General features: G+C 52.0%; 1 pseudogene; it reads right to left on the bottom strand.

Annotated features, from left to right (window-relative positions):
* Window positions 1-506: 506 nt before the first annotated feature.
* LOC131492406 (src substrate cortactin-like) overlaps window positions 507-15,823 on the bottom strand; it is a 112,271-nt pseudogene continuing 96,954 nt past the window's right edge.

Raw genomic sequence — 15,823 nt, 5'->3', positions numbered from 1 at the left:
AAAAAAAAAGAAAAAGAAAAAAAAAAAAAAAAGAAAAAAAAAAAAAAAAAAGATAAAATCTTTATGAACATTTGTAACATGCACACGAAATAAAACATTGCAAAAGAGCCAACAATCTGCAGCCTCTGCGGGAGGGTACTGCGTCTCTAACACACCCCGCATGCACACATCAGTGTATAACTGATGCCTGGCAGGGATTTTAACGAGGGACAGGAAAACCAGCAGGGCCTGCAGGGACAATCTGGCAGCATCCACCAAAATTTTACATTCCACCTTCCGTGACCCGGCAGTTCCTTTTCTAGGAATTTACGCTTCTTAATAATCACTAATGTCTATGACACAAGAGAACAAGGTTTTTAACTTCAAAAACTGCATAGCGCCTGGATCCCATGGTCCAGAGAAGAAGGAAGTAGCTTGGGAGACTTGGGCCCTTCACGGGACTGGGGTTGAGCTGGCATCCGAAGGACGACAATCCCCCTAAACCCATGGAAGAGACAGGAGTGCTCTCACATGTTCAGGTAAAAAGGCTGGGAGTGTAATGTGGGCCTGTCTCCCCGGGTCCTATTCTGGGGACGCAGGAGGCGTCCCACACGACGGGGCCCCAAGCGGTGAGGACGTGCTGCCACAGGCTGACCTTTCTGTGACTCGTGTCTCTCGGTCATGCCCTGGAAATTGAAGTCCACGACACTCTTGTCCACGTGCTTTGCCTTGAGGCTGTACTTGATGCCAAAGTCGCTCGAGTAATTTGAGGGGACTGGACAGGGGTCGGGGACAAAGACCGACGATGGACTGGTCTCTCGTCTATCACTCACGACAGCAACATTCCGGAATTAGGAGTCACCAGGACACGACGCACACGTATGAAAACACCACCCACGGTCACACATCAGTGAGCCGGCCTCGGCCTACAACTTGTGCCCTGGGCAGCGAGGACCCCAAGCCTGTGATGGGTACCTGCTTCTTGGGGCAGAAACGAGCCGCGTTCCCACTCGGGAAACTAACCCTTTGGAAGCTACTCACTTACCATCCCTTTCCAAAGGGACAGGAAATGCCCACACCTGGCCACAGCACCCGTGCCCTGGCTCATCTGATGACAAGCAAGAGGCGGAAGAAACCGGCTTGCTCAAGACACATCAAGTCCTCTGAGAAGGTGACACTCTTTCATTGGTAAAAAAGGTTCTACAACATGGGCACAACTGAAAGGTCAGCCAGTGACGTATTCGAGAGCACCCGTGTCCAGTAAAAGTGAACCATCATTAATTGAAAGGCTCGGGTTTACATTGTTGGGGGAGAAGATAGCTCTTCACTGACCAGGCCCCAGAGCCGACTGTCCAGGGAACACTGCTCAGAAAGACAGCTTCCGTGGCGGTGACACAGGACCCACGCACCCGGAGAGCACAGTCTCCCCCAGAGGAGACACCGCACTCCCCAGGAAACCACCTCCGGGGACATTGGCTTCTCCCCCTGCTCGACTGGCCTCAGGCCTTACCTTTCTGAGAGGCGTGTTTCTCAGTTTTCCCCTGGTATTCAAAACCCACAACAGAGTGCAATTACCACAAGAAGGGAAACACGTTTTTAGAGGTCTCCAAAACAGGTCATCTGATCCCAGAATGCGTGTGAAAGGTTTGAAACCACAAACCGTGTTATTTTTTGACCTCTGCCTTCCTAAGCCATGGGCAGGCCTACCTCACGCGCAAAGCTCTGGGGATGGAAACTTTCGGCCAGGAAACATTCTGCAACGCCCAGTAGGCAGTGCGGGTGGACCGGTAGCCACCTGCAGGCCCTGCACGGCAAGTTGTGCTCGTGGACTTCAGCCCCGCAATGCCAACCCTCGGCGACCCCCTCCCGCCACAAGCACACCTGCTTTTCCATGAGCTCTTCCAAGAACAATACTATCATCAGTAACCACAACGGGCATGGTGGGGGGGCATCTGCGCACACGGCCCTAGGAGACATGAATCCCCGTCGCCCCGTTTTACAGGCAGGTAACGCAGAACCGCAGCTGACATGTGGTAAAGCCTGAATGCAGACAGAGGGTTAACTCCAAAACCCAACTGCTGTGATGTAAAACAGGGTATACACGGCCCTCAGTCAGAGACTGAGAGACTGAGGCCCAGAGGCGCCAGGACACCGGGCCTTAGCCCTGGAAACGGGCATGTGTGCGGCACTCTGCCATGTCTGCCCTGAACACCACCGGGTCACAGTGATACCCATGCAGGGAGCCTGGTTAGAAATGGTCCCCACGGGCACGGTCTTAGGCAGTGGAAGGCTGTCTGTCCCTGGTCTATGTGATCTGTAGATACCAATGTGGGGGATTTTTACAAGAAACAGTGTTCCTCTTCTCACTTGTTAACCTGGAACATCATCTGAGTCAGGGACTGGGGCGGGGGGCTTCTAGAAGCTCTGCACCTGGACGGCACCCCACAGGCCTGAGTCGAGGTGCTATCTCGAGAGGCCCAGTGCATTCCCTGGTCTAGAGGGAGGGGCTCCGTCACCTGCACTCTGGTTCCCATGACGCCTCACTCACCTGGTCAACTCTGCCCACCTGGACACCAAACTTGCCTCCAATGCCCCTGATGGACTGGACCTGGGACGAGTGCTTGGAGAGCTTCGACTGATACTCGTGGCCGACAGCTGACTGAAACAGGTCACAGAGCAAAGGTGTCAGCTGCCGGGCATAGCAGCTGTATCAGACACCCCCGGGCATGGTCCTCGGGGAACGGGCCCCCACCTTTGTCCACACCAGGGATCCTCCTGGAACAGGCTCTGTGTGCAAGCTGGTGGAGGAAGGATCCCCGAAGCCAGCCAAGACCCTACCAGGTGGGGATTGTGATCTGAGGGGCGTGGGGAAAGGGCCACGAGGCCGGGACCCTCCCCAGCCGAGTCTGACACCTGGCACCCACAGATGGCGATACAATCGCTAGCTCTGTAAAGCGAGGCACTTGCCCACCGTGTGGCATAGGAATGAGGACCAGAGATTTGCGGCGACAGGCGGAGACAGACTCACGCTCTTGGTGACACCATGCACTCCACCACTCTACACAGAAACTGCAATTGCAACGCCTGCTCTATCCACATACAGGGTCTGCCACGCAGGAAAGTCTAGGCTTCCCGCCACTCTGGCCTCGGTGGGACCAGCTACCCGGGCATCACAGCACTTTGCAAACAAAGCTTCTGGAATGCAGCCCCCACCGAGCATTTATATACAAGCCCGTTTCTGAGATCTGCCCACCAAGTTCAGTAAATGCCAGATGTCCCACATCCTCCAAAGCTGAAAATATGGACTACCGAGCTCCCAGGCAGCCCCCGGCCCTGCCTGGCCTCCCAACACCAGGCTCTGTCCCCAGTGTGGACGGCCCAGACGTGTGACCCAGTGCGGGCATCTGAACCTTCCCTCTTACTGCCTGGGACACGGCACATACACACCCCTCCACCTGGTCTCTCCAGGGCTGTACAAGATACCTGGGTCAGGAGAGGCCGGGGTGAAGAGGAAATCAAGAGGCCCTTCTCAGCACAGTTCAAGGGAGAGAGTGGCGAGGTTTATTCCAAACTTCGGAGCCCTGCCACTCTCTCCCCTCCCCGGCTCTGCTCTGATGTCCATCCTGCCTGGAGACCTGAGGCACACTGGCCTCCCACAGCCTCTGGGTTTCTACTCAAAAGTGCTGACAAAGCTCCCCTGGAGGACAGCCTGCGGAAGGGACTCCCCAGCACAAAACTTACCAGAAAGGAGCTGTAAGAGAGCTTTTCTAAGAGTACTGCCAGACAGGCAGAGTGGCAATTTTTCCAAGTTTTTTCTTTAATCAAAACAGGTTGATCCAACTGAGAAAATCATGCCTATAACTAGGCATCAGCACCAGGGAGGGCGTGGTCTGGAAGCCTAGTCTCATGGCCCAGGCAGCAGGTTTGGCTGAGGCCAGGAACGAGCCGAGGAGCGAGAGCAGGAATGAGGTCCACCTCACTGGCTCACCCGCAGACAAGGGTAGGATGCCAGACAGCAGTGCACACTGGGCCTGGCGGCTGCCACACCTGCCCAGGCCACACTTGTGTGAATAGTGCCTGCCTGAGCAGAGTTTTCCTCTCCAAGACTCCATCACATTCTCCTCAAATCTTAACACAGGGATCTCAGGGCTCTTTCCAACTCAGAGAGGACAGGTTACAAAGAACTTCAGAGATATGTGTTTTTGAATCTCATTTTTTAAACTTTATTTTTTATTTTGACTGAGACAAAGACACAGCATTTCAGGGAGTGCAGAGATATTGAGAGAGAGAGAATCCCTAGGAGGCTCTGCACTGACAGGAGACAGCCCGATGCAGTGCTCAAACCCAGGAACCGTGAGATCATGACCTGAGCCGAAACCGGGAGTCAGACACATAATAGACTGAGCCACCTAGATTTCTGACAAGCTGGTCCAATCTGGAAGAGCTGGAAGCCAACTTGCCTACAGGTGCAGGGAGGCACGGAGAGAGGGGCTGTGAGCCCATGGCAGCACCCCACCAAATTCATCTGTAAGGGCAGTCTCCCCACTATACCAGGTGTAGACACCTGGGCATTTCCGTCAGCTGTCTGGGTACCATCACCGCAGCGGCTGGTAACTCATGAGATATCGCTGAGCGCCTGCACGGTGCCAGGCCAGGCACGAGGTAAGGAGGACAGGCCCCAGCCCCAGAGAGCCTCCACGGAAATACAGTAATGTCCAGGGTGAGTGAAGGACCACAGGCAGAAGACACGGGGGAAAGGCAGCTGGAGACAGGCTGGCGGGAAGGAGGGCTCCTCAGGGAAGCTTCGGGGCCCAGTAAGGACAGAGCCCAAGGTGTTGAGAGGACAACAGAAGCAGAGAAGCCAGCAGTGACAGCTTTGTTGTTACTGCCATCAAGCTTCTCCTTGATAGATTCATTGTTTGCCCCAATGTGTCATTTTGCCAACCCAGAGCTAGAGACCCAGACAGACCATGAATTTCTCTCCGTTTCAAATCCCTACAACCCCATGGGCACAGGCTTTGTTTCAGGAAGGAAAGGCCTCTACCTGTTTCTCTCACTGTCCCAAGCACACGGGCGGTGACGGGTTGTCTGTTTGTACTGCAAAAGGCAACCAGGCAACTTTGTAGAATCCAAAGATGATTCCACTCCCCACTCTGCCTGTCTAGATATCTCCGGGAATGACAGTCACACCAGGAAACGTCCCTGTCTGTTTCCTGTAGCTCACTCTTGGTCCAACCCCAGCGTAGGCAAATTCCAGACCTGGTGTTCGGTGCCCTTAGGACCCCCTAAATATCTGCTCTGTGTGAACACAGTTCAGCGTGGCTCACTGTGACCCAGTGGTGCAGTTCTGCACTTGGCTCAACACTGAGTCCGATCTGAGCAGCATCTGGAATTACAAGGGATAGGTGAGAATTATAGACCAGAAATTCCGTATCAGCTGATGGCTTCCCTTCTATGCATAACAGAGGCAGACATCTGTTGGGCCAGAATAAGAGACACTGCTCAAACTGGGAAATTCACATCTACAGGGAGGTCTGCAAATGTATACAGGTACCTCCCTGGAGAAACATGTAACACATCACCCCGCTACACCGTAGTCTCTTGCATGTGGCGTGGAATAGAGCGGACGAACTCCGGGTGTCTCAGGACAGAGGATGCAAAGTGCCACCAAAGGCTGATGTGTGCAGTCAACCATGCTGAGCCCTATAGCTGGATGGCAGAGGAGGCTCGCCCACTGTCCTCAGTGAGTGCTCTCTCCTGGACTCACGTGAAGTGACTCTACACAGAGGGTCAGGTTAGACTGTTCTGTCAAGGTCGTCACTGCCTGAAGGACAGCAAAGCACCTGCTGGCTGAAGCCTCGCCCACACACTGAAGGACAGCCCCAGGTCTGGTTCTGGCACCAGCTGGCTGAAGGCTCTCCTATGCCGTGAAGGAGAGTCTCTGATCTGGTTCTGGTCTACAGACTGGCACAGATTAGGCTCGTGGTGAACTGGGGGCAGCAGTGACACCAACACCCACACTCAAGATGCTTCTGGGCTTCTGTCCTCCACCCAGAGCCCCCCCACCACCCCCCAGTAAGGCCTTCTGCCACATTGCCCACACCCCGGCACACATGAGAATCCTAAAAGAGCTTCTAAAATGCAGGAACACCTCATGAGAAAGGTCAGTCAACAGAGGAGGATCTCACCTTCAGCGCATGGACTCAAAGCTCTTCTGCAAGAAGTCTGAGCCCCTACTTCGCCAACTCTGTGCCCGCAGTGAAAAGGCACATGATGCCAACACTGACCTTGTCCATCCAGTCCTGCCACATGCCGAACTTCCTGCCATAACCATGAGAGGCTTTTGTTCCTCTTTCAAGCTCTTTTCCTTGAGGGTCTGGTGTTCTTAAAAATCATTCTCTCTCAACTTCTGTATGCTTGAAGGGAAGGAAGGGAAGGGAAGGGAAGGGAAGGGAAGGGAAGGGAAGAGAAGAGAAGAGAAGAGAAGGGAAGGGAAGGGAAGGGAAAGGAAGGGAAGAGAAGAGAAGAGAAGAGAGAAGAAGAGAAGAGAAGAGACAGAACTGGGAAGGTGGGAGGCTGTCGGTGCCTTCTAAGATGACACGTGAGGTCACGTGGTGGGATCTCTACACCACTAGGCCCCATTCCTCCACACCCCCAGTCCCTGCCTTTGCCAGTCTCCCCTTAGTCTGCCAGGCCCATCTTGTCAGTAGGACTCAGAGTCAAGTTTACAGGGAAAACAGAAACTAATGTGCTCCGCCCGGAGCACAGAGGGAGTCATCCCAAATCCAAGAGTAGCTGTACTAAAATGGGAATTTTCTATATTCTTATGGAGAAAAGGTTCTCTTTCATCAGGTAGCGGGATTAGGAGAAGCACTTTGCAAGCCTCAGCTCATAGCAGAGGGGGAAAGCAAGTCAACAATCCCACATCGCAGAGACTCTGAGGACACTAGTCAAAGACAGTGAGGCAAAATGTTTAGACAGCATCTCTTTACTTGAAGTACTACTGGGTTTACATATTCTTACATATTCGAAGGTGACCTAAGAGACTATCAGAATTTATCATCTAAAGCCCCTTTCTACATTTAACACTGGGAATAGTGAAGCAGATCCCAAGCTGTGGTCAAAATATGGCATGTCAAGAAGCCTTTAGAGCTGTCACAATCAGGGGACCACAAAATGGCACAAAGACCACCCCACAGGGCTGTCCAGGGGTCACCACGTCCACACATCTGGATGGCAATCCCAGAGTATAGCGAAAAAGCAAACCAGCCCTGGCCACTGCCCAGTGTCCTTGGGAATGGTGATGGGGGTAGAACCGGCTCCAACACCTGGAGCCAGCCACAGGGTGCCCACAACTGTCCCAGGGGTTCTCCCAACATCCAGCATGTTTCAAAGCCATGGGAACAGAAACGACGATGAGAGCAATGGTGACTTCACCGGCTCGGGAGTCGGCTCCCAGGGCCTCCACATTCTCACGTGGCTTCTGTGGAGGTGTGGGCTCAGCAAGTCAGGGAGGAACCTACACTTGTGTCTAAAATACCCACACGACAGACTTCGCACTCTTTTGGGGATGATTTCCTGGCTCTGCCTCAGCCAAGAACAGCTTCATTTTCCTGAAAGATATTGGGGCCAAGGAAGTCAAGCACCACAGGTGACCAAACAGATCAGAGGGATGGTCCCTCACAGTAGGGACGGGAAGGTCCAATCGGAAGTCGGTGCAACCTAAAGAAAAGTCTGAGCACAGTTTCAAGGTTCCTTTTACCTACACTTCCTGACTAGGAAACACCACCGGGAGAGGTGGCAGCGTAAGGCCATGCTGAGTCAGGTGCAGGGCCCGCTCTCCCACGGGACAATCCCTTGGCTCTCCTATTTGGGGCTTTTCATGAGAATATGGGGCTTAGAAAGCAGCTCCCCAGTATACCCCACGTGCAGTGACAAAGCAGGAAAATTAGAGTCGTGGAGGGGAGTTTAAGTTCGAAAGTATTCAAAGACATGGTGTGTGGCAGGAACACCCACTTGCAGAGAGCGTAGGTGAACGAGTCCTTGATGAAATCTCCCCTCTTGAAGACAAGATGCTGGAATCATCAATATTGTTTGTGATGGGAGATTCTAAGCCACCACGTACCTACGCGAACACATGTATAGAAGCACAGAGTCATGTGTTGTGGGAACATCAGCTCCCAAGACAGACCAAGTCGTGCCAGTGTGGGTTCACAGGAAACCTGTGTCCCCCTGGTCTGTGTCTCTGCCTTTCAAAAGACCAATTTCACACCAGCATTAAGATAGTCTCTTCCTTTTTTTTTTTTTCAACGTTTTTTTTATTTATTTTTGGGACAGAGAGACACAGAGCATGAACGGGGGAGGGGCAGAGACAGAGGGAGACACAGAATCGGAAACAGGCTCCAGGCTCCGAGCCATCAGCCCAGAGCCCGACGCGGGGCTGGAACTCACGGACCGCGAGATCGTGACCTGGCTGAAGTCGGACGCTTAACCGACTGCGCCACCCAGGCGCCCCAAGATAGTCTCTTCCTTGATGTGCTCATGGTGCCCAGAAACTTTCACGGTCTTGGCCCCCATCTCTGCTCCTTTCCACTTACATCATTCAGAAAAGTGTAGTCAATGAGGAGTGAAGCCCACACAGGGGATTGTAAGAAACACAAAACCCAAATGAAAACAAGAGGAAAATCACCTTTGGGAAAAAGGAGACAGAAGGACACTGGTGACTCATAGCACAAAATAGGGTCAGTCTCCCATGGGTCTCATCAGCACCCCCTCTCCCTGGGGAATGGACATGGTGTGGCCTTCCTAAGATTCCACATCTGAAAGAGCAGGGCCCGGGGTCAGGGACACCTGGGAGAACGGCTCTCAGAGGCCACAACAAGCTCTCTGGCCACAGTGTGACAGCTCTAAGCTTGGGGGGGCTGGGCAGCCGGGCCACCAAATGCCCACCCACAACCCCGTGCAGGAATGACTACATCAGACACAAAAGAAACATCATGTGGGATTTCTAACACTGCTTTCAAAGGGCATCTGAGACCATCAGAAACATTCCGGCTTCAATTCAGTTAAGAAAATGTTCTGGAAAACAAAAAGTCACCCATGCAGTTAAGTCATCCATTAAGAATGCACCCATCCAGGGGCACCTGGGGGCCTCAGTCTGTTAAGCATCCGACTTTGGCTGAGGTCATTATATTGCCACTCATGAGTCCCAGCCCCACATTGGGTCTGCGCTGTCAGTGCAGAACCCACTTTGGATCCTCTGTCTCCCTCGCTCCCTGCCCCTCCCCCGTTGTGGCTCTCTCTCTCTCTCTCTCTCTCTCTCTCTCTCTCATTAATAAACATCAATAAAGTAAAGAAAGCAAGCAAGTAAGAAAGAAAACATGCCTTCACTAAGTCATGACAATAGTGTTGTCCAAACATGAAGGAGCCCAACAACGTGAGCGATTCCTCGGTTCCATGGACTTTCTCACTTCAAAGAAACAACAGGAATCATTTTGATTTCAAGTACTTCCTGGAAGGGTAATAGTGACATCCCTAACTCAGGCTCTGACAATCGTGTCCGTTTTTTCAAGTGATTTCTTGGAGGGCTGCTTCACACCTCGCGGGGGAAATATCTGGCTGGTACAATGTGGACTTTTCTCCTACTGGGAATCTCAGAGGATGTGCTGTCCCCTCCACCTCCAGCACATGAGTGCTAGAAGGGTCCATCTGGCACCGAGACCAAGGACAGCAGACTCACACCTGAACAGGACAAGACTCTTCCCACCCGCAAATGTAAAATCGAACTTTCACGGGTTTCAAGAGAAACTATGTATGAGAACCGACTCGTTTTCCACACCAGTACTAGTAAGACTTCACCTGGGCCAGGAAGCAAATGAAACACTATTTTAAGTCGATCAAGGGGAAACTACACCCATGTGTCTCAACTGGGGACACCCAGTGGGTGCTTTTTGGGGTGCCACACTGGGGTGCTCCTGGGGCTTGAATTCAGCCAGAACAAAAGCCTGTGTGGACCCGCCCCCTCCAGCTCTACTGGGTCTCAAGTCCAAATCCGGGATGGCAGCGAGGGGCAAATCAGGGCACAGCTCTCAAGTGCCCAGATGCGACCCCTGTCACTGTGCCCTGAAAGGGCAACAGTTTGCTAGCAGGTAAGGCAGGATCCACACTGTCCCTTCAAGGCCACCTCAAATCTCGCTCCCGTCTCTCTAGGTATCCTAAGCCTGGCACGAATTTCCCAGATGCAATCTACTGTGGATGCGGTTTTAAACATCAGACTCAAATCTCAGTCCTGGGAGGGGAAACCAGGCAGTGTCTCGCCGGGGCGCCCATTCACAAACGAAACAATGGCAGACCGGAAGTTGTGTGATTTGTACACAGTCTCTGCCTCTCCAGTCAAGTGTGCCCCATGGCCCCGAGCTGGGAAGAGGCCACCCAACTGCATGCACGACTTAAGCTGCCTGCAGTTCGGACCAGGGGAAACTGTCACACAAAAGGACAGGGTCTCTGGGGAGGGCCGGTGAGGCTAAATCTCCCGGAGGGTAAAGGTGAAAGAGGGCTTTGCCTGTTGTTCTAGACTCATGAGGAAATCTCGGCAAGGCCACACCATTCCTGGCCCTTCTGGAAGCCAGCCTCATCAGAGGGCAGGGTGAGCACCTGTGCCTGATTCCTCACATCCTTCCTGGCAGCCATGCCCACAGTCCATATGCTCCTGCTCCCCAGCTCCTGAGTTCTCTTTGAAAACCACAGGCAACAGAGGAAACGGAGCTGGATTTTTTAAATGTCATTTATTTATATTGATTGATTGATTGATTGATTGATTGATAGGTAATCTCTACACCTAACGTGGGACTCAATCTCACGACCCTGTGACCCCGAGATCAAGAGTCACATGCTGGTCCAACAGAGCCAGCCAGGCGCCCTCTTGACTTTACCTTATAAACAACAAAATATCCTCCCAGAAAAAATTTCTATCCTGATCTGATCTCCGCACACCCAAAGGGAGAATCCCCTCCCCATCCTTGCCCAGGGACTCACTGCTGTGGTCTGAGGGGAAGGAATACCATGGTGACAAGGCACAGACTTTTCTTTTTTGTTTTAATTTTCTGTTTTTGTTTTGTTTTGTTTTGTTTTATAATTTACCTCCAAATTGGTTAGCATATACTGCAACAATGATTTCAGGAGTACATTCCTAAGTGCCCTTTACCCATTTAGCCCATCCCCCCCTCACAACCCCTCCAGTATCCCTCAGTGTGTTCTCCATATTTATGAGTCTCTTCTGTTTTGTCCCCCTCCCTGTTTTTATATTAGTTTTGTTTCCCTTCCCTTATGTTCATCCCTTTTGTCTCTTGAAGTCCTCATATGAGTGAAGTCATATGATTTTTGTCTTTCTCTGACGAATTTCACTTAGCATAATATCCTCCAGTTCCATGCATGTAACTGCAAATGGCAAGATTTCATTCATTTTGATAAGGCACAGACCTTTCTTCCCGGCGGAAGGTGAGAGGCTGCTCACAGGTCTCTCTCTGAAACCCAGCGATCCACTGAGGAACTCCCAGGCATCTGGAGGGATCCGTGTGTAACACGATGAAGAGTAAAAACGTCAGGAGGACGTCTGCCGCCAGGGCAAGTCGTCAGGCGTGCAGACCTTTTCAGGACTCCAGGACATCCTTTCACACTTCACACGGCTTTGTGAAGAAATCCGAAGGAGGGAAGGAGGAAGTGCATTTGGCTAACGAAATAGCTCAACTGGTTTTCAGACACATTGAGAAAATACAGAAAATAACAAGCTTCCAAAGATTTATAGCTGCATAAAGTTTTCTCTTCGTGCCAACAGAAATCATTACTGCAACCTGCCAGCATACATCTTCTCATGGCCTCCAATGTTTGTTCCTTGTAAATGAGGACTTTCCCACAAGTGAAAAAAATCTATTACTGTAAGTTAAACACATACTCACACTCGCAAACACACACATCCACACACACCCACCCACCCCACCCCCCCCCCCCCCCGCCCAAACACACACAAAAGGGCCACCTGCGTGACTAACCAGATTAAGCGTCCAACTTTCGACTCAGGTCATGATCTCGAGGTTTGTGGGTTCGAGCCCTGCGTCCACCTCTGGGCTGTAAGCCGGGAGCCTGAAGCCTGCTTCTGATTCTGTGTCTCCCTCTCTCTCTGCTCCTCCCCTTCTCACATCCTATCTCCCTCTCTCAAAAATAAATAGACATGAAAAAATATATAAATAACCCAAGGAAACCTCTCTGAAGGGACTGTGATGAAGCTGAGAGACAAGCACAGCACAGGGACTGCTGTCTGGATTAGAGCAGGGTGACTCGGGGAACAAGGGAGAAGCCAGCTGCACTTCTCATGAACGGTCACTGCGACTGCAGAGAGACCAAGACACCAATTCATCAAGCCACCGACTCCCACAAATGATACACCAACCTCGACAGGCACTGCATTGTTAGGAATTACAGAGTAGAGAAATCAAGTCCTCTCTTCCCCTAGAAACAAGCCAGTGCCAAGCACGCACCGCTTCCATCTGTGAGCAACTCTGTCACACTCAAGAACCACAGGTTCCCGGAGCATCCCATCTACACATCCATTTGGTCAAGCATGTCACTGAGGCCGGCCCAGGCTCAAGGGGAGGCCTTAGACTCCACCTCTCAAAGGGAGTTGGAGACAAGCAACTACCTCCCATCGTGACTTTGATGTCATCATAGGCCACGTTTCAGCAGGTCTAAGACATCACCACTTGTAGGAAGCATCCTGATGTCACACGAATCAAAATGTGAAAGCAAGGTCAAGGTGGAATCGTGACGTGTAGGACTTGCACGCTGATTTGTGATGGGAGACGTGTCTCCGCTGCCGGTGCAGCTCAAAGTTTGAACCCGGGCTACCTTACGTTCCAAAGTGAGGGCCAGGGAGCATCCAAAGTGAGGGCCAGGCTGAGACCATCTATCGCATGGAGGGGATCCCTGAACAGCTACTAACGTTTTCTATTCTAGAAACTTCTGCACAAATGCCAAAGGAAGATGTACAGTAAACCCTCATGAATGCATCACCCATCTTCCACCAGTATCAACCCACATGGTCACTTAATCATTGATGCATACCCTGACCTAACCCAGGGCGTAGAATTCCCAGAGGGTGGGTGAGTTCACGTGTCAATCCCGGAGCATAAGGTGGCACCGTGAGCCCTTTGTGTTGTCCTCCTTGCAATCCACGTGGCTGAGCAATAAATATCGCTTTAGTACCTAGATGCCACTGGGTAAATCTGAAGTGGATGTGCCAGGGCTCACACTGAGCACACATGAGTTAGCAGGTAAGTAAGGGGACAAAACGGTTAGAATACTATCGCATGGGGAAGGGAGGGGAGTAAGAACCAGGGTGGGGGCAATTCGGCCACAGTTTTCCTTGAAATGATGTGTGTGGTGGCACTTTGAGCAAAACATGAAAAACAGGGGCACCTCGGTGGCTCCCTTGGCTGAGTGTCCAACTTCGACTCAGGTCATGATCTCACGATTCATGAGTTCAAGCCCTAGGTCGGGCTGTTTGGTGACAGCTCAGAGCATGGAGCCTTTTTCGGATTCTGTGTCTCCCTGACTCTCTTCCCCTCCCCCAGTTGCGCTCTGTGTGTGTCTCTCTCTCCCTGTCAAAAATAAATAACCATTAAAAAATGTAAAAGAAACAAAAACCAGGGTCACTCAGCTGCCACAGTCAGGGGAGTATACAACTCTTGATACCTGGGTCGTGGGTCTGTGCAGAAGTTACTTAACATCTTTAAAAATAAATCGAAAGTAGGAGTACCTGGGTGGCTCAGTCAATTAAGCACCTGACTCTTGATTTCAGCTCAGATCATGATCTCTCTGTTGGTGAAAAAGTTCCCATATCAGGTTTGTGCTGACATTGGAGGCCCTGCTTGGGACTCTCTCTCCCTCTCTCTGACCCTCCTCCCCTCTCCTCTCTCTCAAAAGAAATCATTTTTGAAATTTAAAAATTAACATGAATAAAAAAGAAAATAAGATGTTGGAGACTAAGACAACCTTAGCCCTCTATTTTTGCTATGTGACAATGCCTTACTCACTGCTTTAATTACAAGTGAAACATTTTTTTAATTTTTGTAACTTTATTTTTATAACTTGGAGACAGAGCACATGCATGAGTGGGGGAGGGGAGAGAGAGAATCCCAAGCAGGGTCTGTGCTGTCAGCCCAGGGCTCGAGGCGGGCCTCAAACCCATAAACCATGAGATCGTGACCTGAGCCGAGGTCAAGAGTCAGACGCTCAACCAACTGAGCCCCCCAGGCTACCCTAATTAAAAAATTTTAAATTAATGGACATTATTTTATTCTCCTGAAAATGTTTACAAATAGCTTTAACTTAAGCTTCCGAGAGCATCCTGGCCTGAAAACCAGAGCCATGGCCCTGAAGCACAGAGACTAGGCTGTGGGCCTCCCCTCAGCACCAGGGGAGAAAGGTTCTGTTCGCCTCCTCTAAGGATGGCTGGCCGGACGCACTGAAAACAATCCAAGCAAGCGGGACAGCAGCCACCGGTTGCACAGGAGAGGCTGACCTACCCTCTAACTGCTGGATGTGCTCTGGTGTGTGTGCCCTGAAACCCTGTGGGCGGCCACCATGCCCATGGCTCACAGCGGACGGGGGCCTTGGAGGCGGCACAGTGGGACACAGGCCTCCCTGCACCTGGCCCTCACCACAGCCCAGCCTGGCTGGCATCCTGGCGTCCAGGCCTGATGCTGCTTCCTCTCACGTGTGGGCAGGATGGTTTGCTCCTGCATCACTGTCTCCCCCGCACGTCCTAGTGCCTTTCCAGAGTGGTTCCTGTCCAGGGGTCCCTGAAAGTGCCTTCTACCAAAGCAGAGAACACTCACCCCCACCAGGCACATGCACGCTCGTGGCTAGGAGAGGCACACCACACTCGAGTGAGAAGATCAACCGGCAGTAATCCTGATGCACGCCAGAGGTCATCTTGACCATTTTCCATCTTCCGGTTTCTTCCTGGATAGTCTAGGGCCTGTCATGTGACCCGAGAGTCCTCTTCCCCGTGGGAGGGTTGGGCCCGTCCTCTTCACCCTGATGCCTCTGGGGTAGGACTAGGCAGAGCAGGCCTTCTCCAGAAACGGGTGGACTGGGGAGGTGGTCCCTCTATGTCCAAATCTCTGGAAACTGTGCACGTGACTTTATTTGGAAAAGCAGGCTTTGTAAGTGCAGCTACGTGGAGGACCTGGAGACCACCCTGGACTCCCTGGGGAGGGGGCTGGGGAGTACACGGATGAATGTTCTTAAAAGAGGAGTCAGGTAAGATCCACCGAGAAGGGACAGGGCATGGGGCCCAGCAAGCACCGAAGCCGGGCAGGGTGGAGCCTCCCTGCTCCCGCTGAAATCTGCCCATGCACCCAGTGGTGTGGACACAGCGCTGGCCTCAAGTCAGGACGGGGAAAGGTGCCGCAGGAAGACAAGGAGGAGAATCAGAAGAATCCACGCCACTTCTTCCCACCGAGGACTCAAGTGACAGGGGTGTAAGAGAAAGCAGAACGTCAGAGATGTTGAGAAACACCATCAAGTGAAGCCACATCATCAGGAAGGAGGCAACAATCCCTCTTGGGCATGTGCCTGCTGCCCCTCTGCAGAGGCCATGGGGACAGACCCCTCCCGGTACCGCGGAGCACCCACCTGGGAGGTAGCAGGACTCGGCCAGCAAAAGGCGAGGAGCAAAGTGTGAAGTCACAATTGCATTCAGAACACTCGACGTGACACACAAGAAAGGACCTTAGGGGCAGCAGTGATGAGGGTAGAGAGGCCTCAAGGAGGAGTGTGTAGCGGT

The sequence above is a fragment of the Neofelis nebulosa genome, chromosome 13 (genome assembly GCF_028018385.1).
Source record: "Neofelis nebulosa isolate mNeoNeb1 chromosome 13, mNeoNeb1.pri, whole genome shotgun sequence".
NCBI lineage: Eukaryota > Metazoa > Chordata > Mammalia > Carnivora > Felidae > Neofelis > Neofelis nebulosa.
The sequence above is the reverse complement of the archived record's forward strand: the minus strand, read 5'-3'. Positions and strand labels throughout refer to the sequence as shown.